This window comes from Canis lupus, chromosome 1 (genome assembly GCF_003254725.2).
Source record: "Canis lupus dingo isolate Sandy chromosome 1, ASM325472v2, whole genome shotgun sequence".
Taxonomy (NCBI): Eukaryota; Metazoa; Chordata; class Mammalia; order Carnivora; family Canidae; genus Canis; species Canis lupus.
In genome coordinates this window covers 29,944,009-29,960,841 of record NC_064243.1, presented here as the reverse complement: position 1 = coordinate 29,960,841, position 16,833 = coordinate 29,944,009, and positions in this window count along the sequence as shown.

Below are 16,833 nucleotides of genomic sequence, written 5' to 3'. Positions count from 1 at the left end.
TTGAATTGTTCATTAGCATTCTCAGAAATACCTAAATAATACCAACAAGGGGTGTTAAACCATTTCAGATTATTGATGAGTTTTGCTTGGGGGATAAAAAAACAACAAAGCTTCTTGGGTGAGGGCCAGTTCTTTCCCATTCTTACAAGGATAACCAAAAGAAAATTAAGAAAGGAAGCAATGGGATGAACTGCCCCAAGAGCTATTTTCCTGTCTACATGTAAGGAGTGTGGATAAGAGAAATCAAATGCCCATTGGCTTTTAATTCCATTTCATTCATTAAATGTCATATTTTTTCTTCTGTTAACCCCATTTTTCTACCATTTTGCATGGGCAATGATGGCCTGCATTTTCTGCTTTAGATGATTTGTAATGTTAAAAGATTCAAATGAGTAAATATTAAAGATTGTATCGGCTTTTTTTCAGTGACTCATGAATTGGGCTGCATTCTATAGAGCAGATAAAAAGAGGCATAGAAAAGCTGAACAAAAAGACTTTTACAGGCAGAAAAGAGTGAGGGGACAAGTGAGTCATACTAACAAAAAGTGGATTAGTTGTGGCAAGGGTATTTTTCTTTAGGAGAGCAAGAGTCTATCACGTATCAGGTTAGTATTACCTCATTAATACTAACCAGGTGATTCCTGGTTTAAGATTCCATTTCTTGGAGAAGACAAACTGTAATTAAGGTAAATCTAGGTTTGGTGATGTGGGGCTTAGCATAAGTGACTCTATTTGGGGACTTTTCTTCTTTTTACCTATTCTCCCCTTTTTGATCACACTCTGAGTCTTGAGAGATGTGATCAAAATTTAAGGTATTAATGTTACTCCAGGCTACCCCTTTGAAGTTCTCGTAGTGTTACTCCAGGCTACCCCTTTGAAGTTCTCTAGTTTCTGCTAATCAGGTGTTACATCTTTTTGCTGAATCTTTCTATGGTATTCACGGGTCACAACTTCAAGTTCAAATTCTTTAAGTCCTTCATTCTCTTCATTCTCTTTCTGATATTCTGGTCTTAAGATGATCATTTGCTTGATGGCTGTCACATGTGAACATACTATTTAAAGGTTTTGAGAGAACTCAGCACAGCAAAAAGACTACTATGATTATCATAAGCAGAAAAATTCCCAATGTCTGAAATGTACTTCAGAGCCACGGCTTCCAAGACCCAAGCCAATCAGAATCAAATAAATCAAAGAAAGACCTCATTGTAAGGTCACTTTCTTAAGACAAGTGATCTTTTGAATTTCTTTTTTTTTTTTTTTAATTTTTATTTATTTATGATAGTCACAGAGAGAGAGAGAGAGAGAGAGGCAGAGACACAGGCAGAGGGAGAAGCAGGCTCCATGCACAGGAAGCCTGACGTGGGATTTGATCCCGGATCTCCAGGACCGCGCCCTGGGCCAAAGGCAGGCGCTAAACCGCTGTGCCACCCAGGGATCCCAGAATTTCGACTTCCCCAGAAATGTCAATCCAAGTGCAGCAAGTGGTATTGGCCATAGGACAAACACATCCTTGCTCTCCTAAAAAGATAATCAAGAGCTATCTTATTCCCCAAAACAACTTGGGCCATAGCATCTAGGAATTTTTGAAGGGCAGCTATTGCTTTAGCAACAGATTCTGCAATATCTCCAAGGGTTAAGGTGAGGTTCCTGGTCATAGCCTCATTTGTACTTACTCCTAGCCAACAGAGCAGTGATCTACCAGAGGATGCTAACTTGGAGTCAAGAATACTTTCCAGTAATTCCTGTTTGAATCTATGGCTCAAGACTGGAAATGTGACAGCCAGAGAGGCCAGTAAAATTTCAGGAACTGTAGACCACTAACAGTTTAATTTTGATGACTCTTGTCTTGTGTTCCAATCTTTGTGCAGAGAATCAAGAATCCAGAATCAAGGTTCCCCAGGTTAGGGGTTGTTAGGGATAGGTAAATAGATCCCAGAGTTAGGGAGTCTGACACAATAAAGTAGGGACCTGAGTTGGACTAGATGTTAAATGGAGCTTTCTTTAGTTGTAAGCTATGCATCCAAGGTTCAACACTTTGTACCTTGACAGCAGTGTCAATAATTGAGAGTTCTTGGTAGGGTCCTTTTCACATAAGTCTCACTTTTGCAAAATCATCAGAGTAGAACAATAACTGTCCATAAATGACAACTTACAAATGCCCATTGTTAAAGATCTGATGAGAGCTAAGTATAATGGGATTGATAAGGAAATTTGGTTATTTCAGTAACATACAATGTTTTAAGATAATAATTTTAAGATAATGTTTTAAGATAATGACTGATAACATTATACCAGTACACATCAGACTTTAAAAATTGCATATAATTTCTAGAACACTTATAACATATACTTATACAAATACAACATAAAGAAGTGTTACTTCTTATTTGACAATGCTTACCACATAATTAACATACCAAATAAGCATAATTCATTTAATATCTCCCTTTTTATAAAGAGAAAGAACAAATTGTTTGAGATTTTTCAAGAACCCTCTAGAAAATCCCAAAGTTAACTTCAGGTCTAAAAGGTTTTATTTAGAATTTGATATATGGGGAGTTTGTAAAAAAAAATATTCACTTAACAAAAATGACTATAGAAAACATCAAAGGCAAATACAGAAGTTTACAGAGTGGTGAGAAAAAGTTAGCTCCTTTAATATTGAGAAGTTTTTTGATTTTTGTTTTTTTGGGGTTTTTTTTGCTTATTTTGTTCTTTGTTTTAAGTAATCAAAGACTTGATAAAGATAACATGAAGCACACTAAATTATCTTGGTAAGACACAAAATCTTTGTTACTTAGGCAGATTACTTAAAAGGTAAAGAAACTTTTCATAATTTGTTATCAAAAGCATACAGAAAGCCCAAGAAAAACTGTCCTTTTAATAGAAAACCAAATTCTAATTTTTTACTAATATACTTTGAAAATGAAACTTATTTTTTCAAAAAAGCTTGAAGAAATTAATTTCAATCTTTGCAGTTTATCCAAATTCCTTTTCCAAGATTCCTTTTCCATAAAACTTCTACAGTTTTGTCCTAGTTTTTCTTTTTCTCTATTTTGAACATTCAACTTTCATTTTTTTAAAAGGATTTTATTGATTTATTCATGAGAGACACAAAGAGAGAGAGAGGCAGAGACACAGGAGAGGGAGAAGCAGGCTCCATGCAGGGAGCCCGATATGGGACTCGATCCCGGGACTCTGAGATCATGCCCTGAACCAAAGGCAGATGCTCAACCGCTGAGCCACCCAAGCATCCCTCACTCAACTTTCCTTCTCTACCTTTCATATAGAGTTGTTTCCTTTTACCCTTATTATTTCTAAGTACTTTTAACTATATATATTGATTAAAATCCTCACTTTGTAGTGAAAAGTAAGAAATAAGCAATTGTAACCTGTCTCTTACACTAGCATTCTGCAGACTGGCGGATTTATAAATACATTTTCTCATTTCTAGAAGTACATTCTCCTTCACAGTAAATTTTTCAAAGGGGCACAAAATGTTTACTTAGAGACCCACATATCTTAAGTTTATTATTAATAAGAAGCCAAAAATAGATAAACCTTTGTTAAGTAATGTTTCAGGATTTGATCTTATTTGGAAGTGAATTAGATAGTCAATGACTATCCATCATTTAACTTAACTTAGCAAAACTCTGAAGTTTCAAGTAACTGAAAACATTTTTAGAATCTTTTTCAAGCAAACATACCGTAAAACATAATCATTGCTGCAAAATTCACCTAAAAACTCTTACCCCACTTATATCTATTTAAGTCATGTTTCTTAGCAGTTATATTTAGACTACCTATGAAAACTCCATGAGACATTAGACAAAGTAAGCCATCATCCAAAGTTATTTTTCTTGCTAACAAATCTTTTAAGAAAAATAAAGAACTTACTTGACCTTTAATAAGCCTAGGTAGAATAAAAGTATTATATTTAATGTTGATAATTCTAAAGACATGCCTGTTTTAATTAAACCAACAAACTTAAGCTAGTTTTTATTTACTAAAGATTAATTTTAGATCACGTGAACTTGAAAAACATTTGGGTTAATTTCTATGTTTCTGAAAATGTTGGAATACTCAATCCATACAAGCACTTGTCTTCAAATCAACCAAACAGAGCTCTTACAAATTAAGTTTGGTAATACCATCCAGAGGTAGAAACATATCACATATATACAATATACATTTGTAGACACATATAAACATACAGACAGACATGGAAAGAGAACTTAGAGTTTCTGTTCTAAAATTTTAGCTGTGAATTAATTGTAACAATACAAACCTTTTTATTTACATAAATTGGATTCAAATTGGAAGGATCCCAGTCACAAATGGAGTACAATCCACCTTTCTGTCTAGCCACAATTTTGCACCCCAACCCAATGGTTGAAATGCCTGAATATATAAGAACCAACAACCTGCATTGCCCAGGCGCAGAAAGCCAAGCCAGATTCTCAGAATGGAAAAGGGTTCGAGTGAGAAGGCGATAGCTATCCTCAGAAGAGAAGGAACCAATAACCAATGGGCCTGAATTTGTAAAAGAAAGCAACAGTATGAAACTTTATCTTCCTCTCCTTACCAGGTACTGTAGATAAGATACCCAGACAAGTTGACTCTGGTAAGAATTCTCAACCTTAGCTAGCTTCTGACATTTTTCCCAGAATCGTATCTACAAGCTCTTAATGAGATCCAAAGTAGAGTGTAGCTCCAGTATCTACCAGAATTTGACAAGGATTTTTATTACATTTAATTTTAGTTTTCCCTTGGCTGTTTAAAGGAATGACTGGTAGTTTTACCAGAAAATCTCTCAGAGTCCCATCAACCTGGAAGGGGCACATCTGGGGGCCTCCCTTCAAAGGAAGATATGGGGGAACTTGAGTTGATAGAGAAGGATTTAAACAAAACCTTTGAGGGCAATCTCTTTCCCAGTGTTTTAGTTGATTACAAATGAGACACTTATTTCTGGGACAGCATTTTGATAATGGATCCCATTAGAGGGTGCAGTGGGGAAGGCACAGGTTGTTGTTTTGGTTTCTGGGCCTGGGGCTGTTGCAGCTATAAGGCTAAGAACTTGGAGGACTTTCATTTACAGTCTTGTTCCAAAGTCCTTTCAAAGTGCTCAGTGACAGTCATCAGTTAAATCAGACCAGTGCCATTACATACTATTTTCTGCCCTTTAACGAGTCCACTGATCTTTGGAGATAATTTATTTACAAATAAGGCAGATAGAGAGGGGATGGGGGGAGGGGACTTCATTTATTGTATGAAACCCAAAATGCCATGGAAAAAGAGCTTCCAGAGAGGCTTTAAAGTCTGCCCAGATTCATCTTTTTGTTGTTTACTTGTTTGAAAAACAGACCAGTCAGTGTGGGCAGGGAAGACTCTAGGAATAACTGCCAAAAGATTAGTTGCTGTTTTGCAGTATTTTCTGGTCCATAGGGGACCACATTGAAGAGCAAAGATCTTGCTTATTATCCTCGGGGTTATGCCATTCTGCTTCCTGCGTCCATTTGGGGGCTTCACCACATCCTACCACCCTGTACACAACCAGCTCCAACTCATAGGCCCTAATAAGGCTTCTAAATTCTTCAGGAAACTTTTAGGGATCCTCCTTAGGTTTAAGAAATTCTTTAACTATGGCTCTTGGTTTTGACTTTGGCCAAGATGTGAAAGCTATCTGAAGATTGCCTGCAGCCTTGGGTGATGTATTTTATTTATTTATTTATTTTAAGATTTTATTTATTTATTCATGAGAGACAGAGAGAGAGTGAGAGAGAGGCAGAGACACAGGCAGAGGGAGAAGCTGGCTCCAAGCAGGGAACCCGACGTGGGACTCAATTCTGGGTCTCCAGGATCATGCCCTGGGCTAAAGGCGGTGCTAAACCACTGAGCCACCCAGGCTTCCCGGGTGATGTATTTTAAAAGGCAATTATTTAATAGTCTCTTCAGAACAGAAAGATAATTCAGATAGAGGATTAGTAGGACATGAATACTGAGGCAAAGGAGGATAGAGGAAAGCAAGAGGCATCACATCAGTCTTATTGTCTCTTGTTTAAGTACCTCTTGTGTCCTTAAATTTTCATTAGCCTTTTGCAATAGATCTTTCAATGAAGCTATTGGAGGCTTGTGGGTGCCAATTAAAATAGGCATCCCATTCTGTTGTTTGTTTGATTTGGGAACCCTTGCTTTCAAGTGCACTTTTTTATTTTTTTGACAGGGCCGATGAGCGTAGTAGAGGGGGAGGGAGAGAGAATCTTAAGCAGGCTTCATACCTTATGATCCTGAGATCACAACCTTAGCTGAAATCAAGAGTTGAACACTTAACTGACTGAGCCACCCACACACCCTCAAGTGCACTTCTTAAATCAACAATTTTGCCTAACTGACCATTCCCCATAATGGCTATTGTAATTCTACGTTGTCTAAGTAAAATTTTGTCACTTTTCAAGTTCTTACTTTATTTTTATTAATTTGCCAGATATTCTTTTAATGAGAATTATAAAAGACCAGAAACATTTTTCACAAACTGCCTTTTCTCAAACAAATGTTTTTCTTTTGATTGCAAATACTGTGTAAGACAACACCTTCTTTTGCAAAACCAATAAATACAAGAACAAATTTTAAACATGTGATTTGCCCAAGGTGTTTGGAGGGAAAAAAAGCCTTATTTTTTCCCCAGTATTAAAAAAAAATCAGTATTCCCTAAACTTCCAAAGAATAAGTTCAAAGGTATGACTCAATTGGAGAAAAAGAGAGACAGAGACAGAGACCATCTTATAGCTACTTTAAATAGCTTCTGATAATACTTCTGAGGTTAACTTTCCTTTCTGGAACTCATCTTCACAAGAGTTGAATTTAAAATATTTCTAATGAACTGAATAATGGGAGAAAATAAAATACCTATTGAACACATCTGTATAAACTTTACCATAAATAATTATGCAATCAAAAAGACACTCACTTTATAAAGGTACCAAAAAAATAGTTTCCAGGACCACAGTTCTTAGACATAAAATAAGCAGATGTGCTGTGCCAGAAGATGGCTCACAATTTTTGGAACTTGAGGACCCCATTCTTTGACTAAGCATTGGGTCTCTCATAGCCGGATTAATACGTAACAGGGATGTGCCACTGGGTTGGAGATTATGTGGTGTTTTATGATGTACCTCGCCACATGGAAATTTTCTCAAGGATGGCAAGTGACCTAGTGTCATTCTAACTCATTTTGTGTCCAACTTATCCTGACACTGGAGTCTTAGAGATAAGTAGTGAGTATTCTAACAGCTTTAAGTACCCACATCCACCAACTTTGCAGCTTTTGACTTCTGAGACAGTAATTAGCAATAGCCTTTTCTTCCTATGTACATTAAAAGAATAAAAGAATGCAAAAATAACAGAAATTGGACTGTGGACCAAGAAATGCTATTGAGGACTAACCAAGAGACGGCCTTAGGAGCACACCTTTAGTAGCTCCCAATGTGGAACCAGGGTCTGAACCAACAGCTCCGGCTTGCATTCCAGAAGAAAGCGTGTGCTAGCTCCAGCTGACTCACCGTGGACTGAAAAACCAATTGGTTCAGGAACTTGACGAAATGTGAGCAGGGTGCAGGACCAAAAGGAACTTGCCCGCGGTCCTTAGACATGATAAGAAAGACAACTCAAAAGGGTTTTATGGATACCCGTGCACATGTTCCTGCTTAAATTTCACATTTTTTAATAGTGCGCATTGCACAAAATGTCCTCCCTTGGTGTATTCTAAGAGAGGCCAAGTATACTGGATTAGAGCCAAAATTAGAATCTTAATGGGCCAACCGGATGGCTCCTAGGTTTAGCGCTGCCTTCAGCCCAGGGCCTGATCCTGGAGACCCGGGATCAATCGGGCTCCCTGCAGGGAGCCTGCTTCTCCCTCTGCCTGTGTCTCTGCCTCTCTCTGTGTGTCTCTCATGAATAAATAAATAAAATCTTTTTTTATAAATCTTATTTTGTTTCAGGATGCTTTGAAATGTGTACTTATGAACATAACTCTGCTTGTGAGCTTGTACTCATTACCCTAGTAATTAGGAAGATCTTGTTTGATCTTGGAATTCAGTATTGAAGCTGGAAGACTGCTCCAACAGGAATCAACAATTAAGGTAGTAATAAGAAAATCGATATCACTTTCCTGCTTAGACATTTTTCCAAGGCTGCACTACACCCAACTAATCAGTAGTTTATATTAGAAATATTTTTAAAATAGCATTATCACATTTCTCTTAACATACAGAATAAATCTCAGCTTAGTAAAAGGTCATCCATCATCAATTAGGTTATAGGTAGAGTTCTCCACCCAAGTCCTTTTCTTCATCTGCAAACCACACAGGTTCCTGCGCATGGGAAAAAGTTGGCAAGGTGGATTTCAGAAAGTTTCTTCCCGCCCTTTAATTCTCAAAGAGTCTCCTCCATATACTAGAATTCTAGTCAAAAATTCCATGCAATGCAATCAGCTGAGTCTCAGTTATAGTCTGATACTTGACAAATAGCTTAACTTCTTCATTAATTCTCTTAATGAATTGAGATTAACCATTTTTGCCACATTTGGCATATGTTGCAAGTGTGAATTTAGTTAATCAGAAATCAATCTCATTTTTCTTGTTTTGTTTTATGGTCAGAATTTCCTGCAATGTTACAAATTTCACATAAGTTCCATGAAACAATGTTAGAACCCAGCACAGATTTACATTTGCCAAGTCAGATTTCAAATGAAAGCTACATGTACTTTATCTGAGAGTTCAGCTAGCCCCTTCTCCTTCTTGCCAAGAGCCATTCAATTCATTCTGATTGGGACATATGCTATATGACAAAGCAATTCACCCTCTTTTCAAGTTTCTAATTGTTAAAAATTTATTTTAAAATTGTCTTTCTTTGGCTTCCACCCATTGACCAAAGAAAAATTCTTCTAACATTTAATAATATAAATTATGCTCTCTGATGAATACTATTCTCCAGACTCAACCTGTTGAGTTCTCTGACACAGCTTTTAGTTCTTTCTGTATTCTTGCTAAATCCTCCTGAGCCAATGCTCCCTGTCCATGTTTTTATTAGATGTAGTGGCAAATACATGGGGATTGATGAGTTTATGTAGGAATATAGTAACATCTCCCGAATTCCAAACACCGTACACCTTTTAATATAGTCCGATTGCATTTGTTTCGGTGACCAGTGTGGGTAATTGGGGTTCTGTCCATTCAAGACCCTCTGAAGAGCTGAATAAAAGCACCTCAGAATCATCTGCCAGGGGACAGAATAAAAGTACATCTATCCACTATTTCCCCTCCCTCATTGACCCAGGGTCATGGGATGTCATTGATGGGCTGTGAACTCCCTTGCCCTTCCAGGTCTAATGCATGTACAAGACCAACTCTGGCATCAGAAGCCATGGTGCAAAAGATGAGACTTGAGAAGTGTCAAGTGCCCATGTGTGAAGCTGTTTACCAATAGCAAAGGCTTTAGGAAAACATGGGCTAAAGATGTGAGCAGGGGACAAGAGGTCTCTGACATAGGTAACTGAATCCCAAGGCCAAGTCCTATTTAACTTGTAGTCCCCTAACCCTGTAACTCCTTACAGAACCATAAGTATTTTAGAGATAGATCAGACCTTCAAGTTTGTTTTACAGATAAAGAAACTAAGTCACACATGGGGGAAATTGTTCTCCGACGGTCACAGATCTGGTCTAAATAAATGCCTCAGTGTTCTACTTTGTGGAGATCTTTGAAACTACGCATTTGAGAAATATTTCTTAGGATTTCAGGATATATGGAAGAATTCAATGGGATTTGAATGCCATCACTTTCACTGAGAACTTTCTTAGAGCTCATTTCTGACAATCTCACAAACACTTATTAGCTCCCTGAGATTCACATTTGTACTGGAATTTGTTACCAGGAGATGCAGACTATCGTGGCCTTCATTCTGCTTTTCTTTATCTTATCATTAATGCTCTTAAAGTGTTTATGTTAGTTTTTTTTTTAACTATTGTACATTTTAGATCTAGACAATAATATGTTCAGAACAGGTATGTCAGAAGCAAAGGCAGCTGAGGAGAGGCCAGGAGCTGGTTGGCTCAGGAGCTACAGGCCTGGACCAGGTTATACTGCCTCTCTGACCCCCTCATTTCCCTCATCTGTAAAATGGGGATAATTACAAAACCATTCCATGGGGCTGTTAATGATGCTGCAGTGTGTTATCATTTGTTCAGTCCGTTAGAATAGTGCCTGACACATAGTAAGTTTTGTTAAAGTAACAAGACCTTTAAAAAAGGTCTCTTTCGGGGGAAGGTTTTGTTTGTTTGTGTTTTGCTCTTGGCTTCAGCTCCACAACATCTCCCAGCCTACTATTTTTATTCAAAACTATCTCAACTTTTCTTTCTGGTGTGGAAGAAGCTGGCCATTTCTGCAGTTGTTTATTTATATATATTTGGCTTCTATTACATTAAACATTCTATACTCTATTTTGGTTACTTATGGTACAAATTTCTCTTTCAGTATTACATACAGTAAGACTTGGGCAGCCCGGGTGGCTCAGCGATTTAACGTCACCTTCAGCCCAGGGTGTGATCCTGGAGACCCGGGATCAAGTCCCCCATCAGGATCCCTGCATGGAGCCTGCTTCTCCCGCTGCCTGTGTCTCTGCCTCTCTCTCTCTGTGTTTCTCATGAATAAATAAATAAAATCTTAAAAATAATAATAATAATAAATTAATTAATTAATTAAGACCATTTCCCTACCAGGTCCTGGGCTTTGAAAATATCGTCTGCCTAGAATTTTCCACATAGTTTCCAAAAGCAATTAATACTTTTTAAAAATGACAAATGAACAACAACAGAAACAGATCTAAGAAGTAGAAGAAATAAAGATGTTTCAATTGTGTGTCCTGAGACAACTTTAAATTACAACAACCACCTGGATGGAGTGTTGTGTCCATGCATCTTTTTGTTGTGTTTGTTCATGGATCTTCTAAAATACTTCAGGCTCACTTGAGCTGAAAAAACTGTATCCATTCAGATAAACGAACTGTATTTAGTATAACTATAATACCTTTTCAAAAACTTCACGTGGAAATGGCAATATCTACATTATCTTTCTCACAAGTCTTGTACAACTGAAATTTTCTATTCTTTAAAAAAAAAAAAAAACACTCAACACTTTCTGCTAATCAGCGGGCTGCCCGCATAACTGGATTCAAAAATCAGTAAGCAAATATGCCACAAACTTTAAAATGGTCTGTTTGCAGAAGTTATTATTTGTGAATGGATGGATTCACGCATTCTTCACGAGGATGGGAAAAGCAGCCACTATTCCTTTAGAAAGTTCAAAAGCTGCCGTCCCTCCTCACTGACAATCGCAGTCAGGACCCAGCCAGGGTTGTCTGGGCAAAACAGTCATTTAGAAACTGGCCGTCTGTCTCCTGCTTCTGTTTGAAAAGTCCTGACAAGGTTGCGTCTGTAGGATTATTTTATTTCTTGGGTTTTCAACAGAGTGTTCCGCCCCTCCCCCCTCTGTTTGCAGCAGGAGCCCCGGCTCAGAAATCTGTAAACACGCCGGCTCCTTGTAAAGGAAACTCTGGGGCATAATGAAGTCCGCACGTCCCTGCGGCCTGGCCTGCTGGGTTCAAGCCACTGAAAGCAGCCGCCGGGTGAATTTCTCAGCCTTTGCTAAGTCTCGGGTCTGTGAGTTTGCTCAAGTGCACCAAGGCTGTTTGCAAGGGAGGTGTCCTGCTGCGTGGGGTTTGCTCTCCTCCCAGGAGCTCAGGAAAGGTGAGAGGGCTCCTTCATATTTTCTCTTTTCCTTGAACTACACAATAGTTTCTTCGGCAGGTCCCTCTGCATCTCTCACACTGGGACATTTTTCCACATTTCCAGGATTATGGCCACTTTTACTTAGATCTATGTGTGCTGCCTCCACATACAAAGAAGCACTTGGGGACAGGATTAGTAGGATTAGAAGAGATTCACATATGTCCAGTTCAAGCAATTGGTATTCAAAGCTTTACACTTTCAAATGCCACCAAGAGAGAGAAAAGGAGCAAGGAGCTTGCTTTGCATTTCAGCACCTTCAAGAGAGGGACAGTGCTTTTGATTGGTGTTAAAAGCGGAGGGATAAACAGATTCCTCCTCGGTTTAATCCAGTCCAGCATACCACGGCCTCTAATCTGGGGGACGAAAGAGTGAGCCCAACTCTAAAATCACACGTTTCTGCATTTTGGAGGTTGCTAGTGTTCTGAGTAACGTGCCACAGTGCAGATGTTTATGGCAACTCATTTGCCAGTTATGATTTGCTGTTTTATATAGGGGCATCCCTTCGGGATCTCCCTTTCAAAATATCCCTAACTCTGTTTGCTTGAGTGTAACAATGAAACTCAGTTTCCCAGCAACGACAAAGCAGAAGTTTGATTTGTTTTCAGTGATCGGGGATGGAGGCAGAATCGGTGAACGAAAATGTAGACGAATTAAAATCGGAAACGCAGTTGTGGAAATTGTGAAGTTTCTTGTACTTTGTATGGAGACAGAAACAGATACCCCTCTCTGCCCATGCAAGAGACATATTTTTCTTATCAATTACTTCTGTTTTCAAGTCCTGAAGCAACCCATTGTTTTCCCCCTCAACCTTTCATTCCTTATAAAGGCCTGTTTTCCTTGATGAAGAAGCAAAATATCCATGGAAAGCAATTAGCACTGTTTTAAGCTATCTCTTATCACCACTGATTCCATAATTCCCGTTAGCCGATATGCAAGAAAAGTTTTGCTCTAGATAAGTTTGTATTTTGCTCAGCAACAGGGTATCTTGATTATAAGGTTCTCCTTAGGCATGTTTTGATAGTATTTTGACATCTTTCACAATGCTGTGTGTTTTTAAAAAATTAATTTCTCATGAACTCTGGAATATGACTTCCAATGAACAGATGGTACTAAAATTCATATCTCTTTTCTTATGGATAAGGTTCTCTTTCTAAATTTATTTTATTAACTAGTTATTTATTAACTAGTTGCTGTTGGACCTAGGATCCAGTGCCAAGTCTGTCATTAATTAGGTGTTCGCCTTAAGGGAGTCCCTTATTTTCTTTTGTCCTCACATTCATCCCACATAAAAGAAAGGGGTTGGACTAAAATATTAACAGCTTGTATTCTTCACATAGTACAATTTATAAACTGCTTTTACACATTTCTAAAAAGTATTTTAAGCTTAAATATTCTGTTTCTCTTCATAATTATTTTGAAAGAAAGCCCTTTATGTTATCTCTGCCATAGAGCAGTCATATCTTCCCAAGACAAGAAAAGTTACCTCCAAATAAATTAATTGCCACAGCTCTAAAGCAGGAATTATTTGAAATAGATATTTTATAATGAGGTACCATCTCTATAAGACACAATCTCAGATACCAAAAAACTTGTGTGGTGTCAAATTACATCTCAGGGTGCAATCTTTCTTTTCTTTCTTTCTTTCTTTCTTTCTTTCTTTCTTTCTTTCTTTCTTTCTTTCTTTCCTCTTTCTCTTTCTTTCCTCTTTTCTTCCTTTCTTCCAGCCTAGTTTCCTTCTAGTGTTCAGATGGGGCAAATTCTCAATTGTTCTATCTTTAGATTCACTGCTCCTTCACTCTGTTATTTCCTTTCTTCTATTATTCCCATCGAGTGAGATTGTTATGTTGGTTATTGTATTTTCCAGTTATAAAATTTCTATTTCATTCTTCTGTATGCCTCTGTTTCTTTGCTGAGTCCTTCCAGTTTTTTCATTTGTTTCAAGTGTATTTGTAATTGCTCTTTGAAGCATTTTTACTATGCCTGCTTTAAAATGCTTATGAGGGAGATTGCTGGGTGGTGCAGTGGTTTAGCACTTGCCTTTGGCCCAGGGCACAATCCTGGAGACCTGGGACTGAGTCCCAAGTTGGGCTCTTGGCATGGAGCCTGCTTCTGCTTCTTCCTCTGCCTGTGTCTCTGCCTCTTTCTCTGTGTGTGTGTCTATCATGAACAAATAAATAAAATATTTTTTAAAAAGTAAAAATAAAATGCTTGTGAGGTAATTCCAACATCAGTGTCATTTGGTATTGGTGTCTTTTGATTCTTTTTTGGTTCCGGTTGATTTCCTGGTTTTTGGTCTAATGAGTCATTTTCAGTGTGTCCAGGACATTTTGGATATTATGATATTCTGGATCTTATTTCAATTTCCTGTATTAGCAGGTCTCCGTGGAAACCTCTCTAGCAGGAGCAAAAGAGACATTGACTGTTTACCACTGCATGGAGATATAAATCCAGACTCCATATTCTCTGTAATCAGACTTTGATAATGATCATTTAGAATGGTAGAGTAGATAAAGTACAGATTTTGGAACTAGACAACGCTAAGTGGACTCCTGGATTCCCATGTTCTTACTATGTGTCCCCTAGGATATGCCACATAACCTTACTGAGCCTTAGTTTCTCCTCTCTAAATAGAAATGATAATATGAGCTTTGGAAGCTGTTTCCAGGATTAGAAATACTATGTATGAAAAACCTAGCACATAATAGGTATTCGGCAAATATCAAGTAGCTCCAGTTATGAAGTAAAAAATGAGTATATCCCAAAGGACATGATGTTGAGTACAGCACCCAAAAGATTCCTAATGAATAAAAATTTCACAACTCTACTTTCCATATTTTTTCCTAAACAGTTCTGTTTTCTAAAATTAATTTTGGGGCACCTGGGTAGCTCAGTGGTTGAGTATCTGCCTTTGGTTCAGATCATGATCCTGGGGTCCTGGGATTGAGTCTCGCATCAGGCTCCCCAAAGGGAGGCTGTTTCTTCTCTGCCTGTATCTCTGCTTCTCTCTTTGTGTCTCTCATGAATAACTAAGTAAAATCTTTAAAAAATAAAAATGAAAAATAGCATAAAAATTAATTTGTATATCATACAAATGTGAAATATTTGTAAAAAACCTCTACTGGTGTCAGTGGCACAACTTGCAGGCCAGGGCCTTCTGGTTGACTTATTCATAGTTGCTTCTTGTAGTACTCCAATTATTTCACACAATTAAAAGATTAAAAAAAAAAGCTAGTGAAATCTAATAGTGATAAAAAATCTTTTTATATTGTGTTTGATTTTCTTGGATACTATATGTCTTAATAAGCTTTATGGTTTTATTTGTCAGTTATCCTTATTTTTTTTTCAGTACTATTTTTATGTTTTATTTTTTATTGTGGTAAGATACACATGACATAAAACTTACCATCTTTATCATTTTTAAATATACAATTCAGCAGTGGTAAGCATATTCACATCGTTGTGCAACCAGTCTCCAGAACTTTTTCATTTTACATAACTGAAACTCTATACCCATTAAACAACTCCCCATTTCTCCATCTCCCCAATGCCTGGCAACCACCATTCTGCTTTGTTTCTATGAATTTGACAGCTCTACATATCTTGTATAAGTGGAATCATACAGTATTTGTCTTATTCTACTTACCATGGTGTTCTCAAGGTTCACCCCCATTGTAGTATGTGTCAGAATTTCCTTCCTTTTTAAGGTGAATAATATTTCATTGTGTATATATATGTATATCACATTTTGCTTATTTATTCATCTGTCAGTGGCATTTTGTTTGCTTCCACTCTGGCCAAAATTTATGAATTCTACAATCATGGGTGGACAAATATATCTTTGAGACTATTCTTCCAATTTTGGGGATATGTACCCAAAGTGGAGTCTTCATATTTTTTAATTTGCATGCCTTAGTTTTGAAGAAAAGAGGAACTAAATTTTCCTTGTATATGGCCACATACCACATGTATTATAATGTTATCTTTTAAAATGTTGGTTATCATTTTGGAATTTAGGAATGGTAGTTAAAAGCATATGCCTGCAAATAACTTAATACTCAAATAAGTGGCTTTAACAATATAAGACATTAGGTGGCTGAATGGCTCAGTGGGTTGATTGGTTTCAGCTTAGGTCATGATCTCAGTGTTCTGAGGTCAGTCTCCACACCCAGCAGGGATCTACTTGAGATTCTTTCCCTCTGCCCCTCACCCTATTCTCTCTCTAAAATAAGTAAATAAATCTTTAGAAGAAAGAATATAAGACATTTATTAGACTCAAGAAAAAGATTGTTAGAAAGTTGGTCCAGGTCTGATCTAGTGGATCAATCAATGCTTATTCTTTTCTTTCTTCTGCTCTGCCAATGGATTGGCTTCAACATTTCGTTATTCCATGTATTTTCCATTCTCCTAAAACACTAGATCATATCTTCTGTCTCCAAGTCCTCAGTTCCCCAATTCCCACTTTCAGCTGTGACCTTGCTTCTTATTTCACTGAGAAAATAGGATTAAAAAAAGAAATCTTCCAGAATCACCTACCTTTTTATGTCTGGGTCCATTTATTCTGTCTTCCTTCTTGTTATCATTTCTGTGGTCCTATTTAAATCCTGTCTTCTCCATTCCTGTATGGTGTACATCTCTTCTCACCTATTCAGGGGCATGGATACAGCAATTGTCCCCTCTCTTGTCTGCATCATCAGTTTCTTCTCACCACTAGATCATTCTCAGAAACACAAGTTTGCTGTAATTTTTCCCATCTTAAAAGGAAAAAAATCCTTTTCCAGGACCATTTTTCTTCTTCCCTTTTCAGCAAAACTATTTGACAGGTTCTTTGTACTTGCATTCCCCGTTTTCTCCCTTTCCATTTTTTCTCAAACTCCATTCTGACCACTGCTCATACTGTACCATCAAAACTACTCTAGTCTAGGCTGTCAGTGACTTCCATGTTGATAAATCTCCACAGGTAAATCTCATCCTTCCTTTTATCAGACAGGTCAAA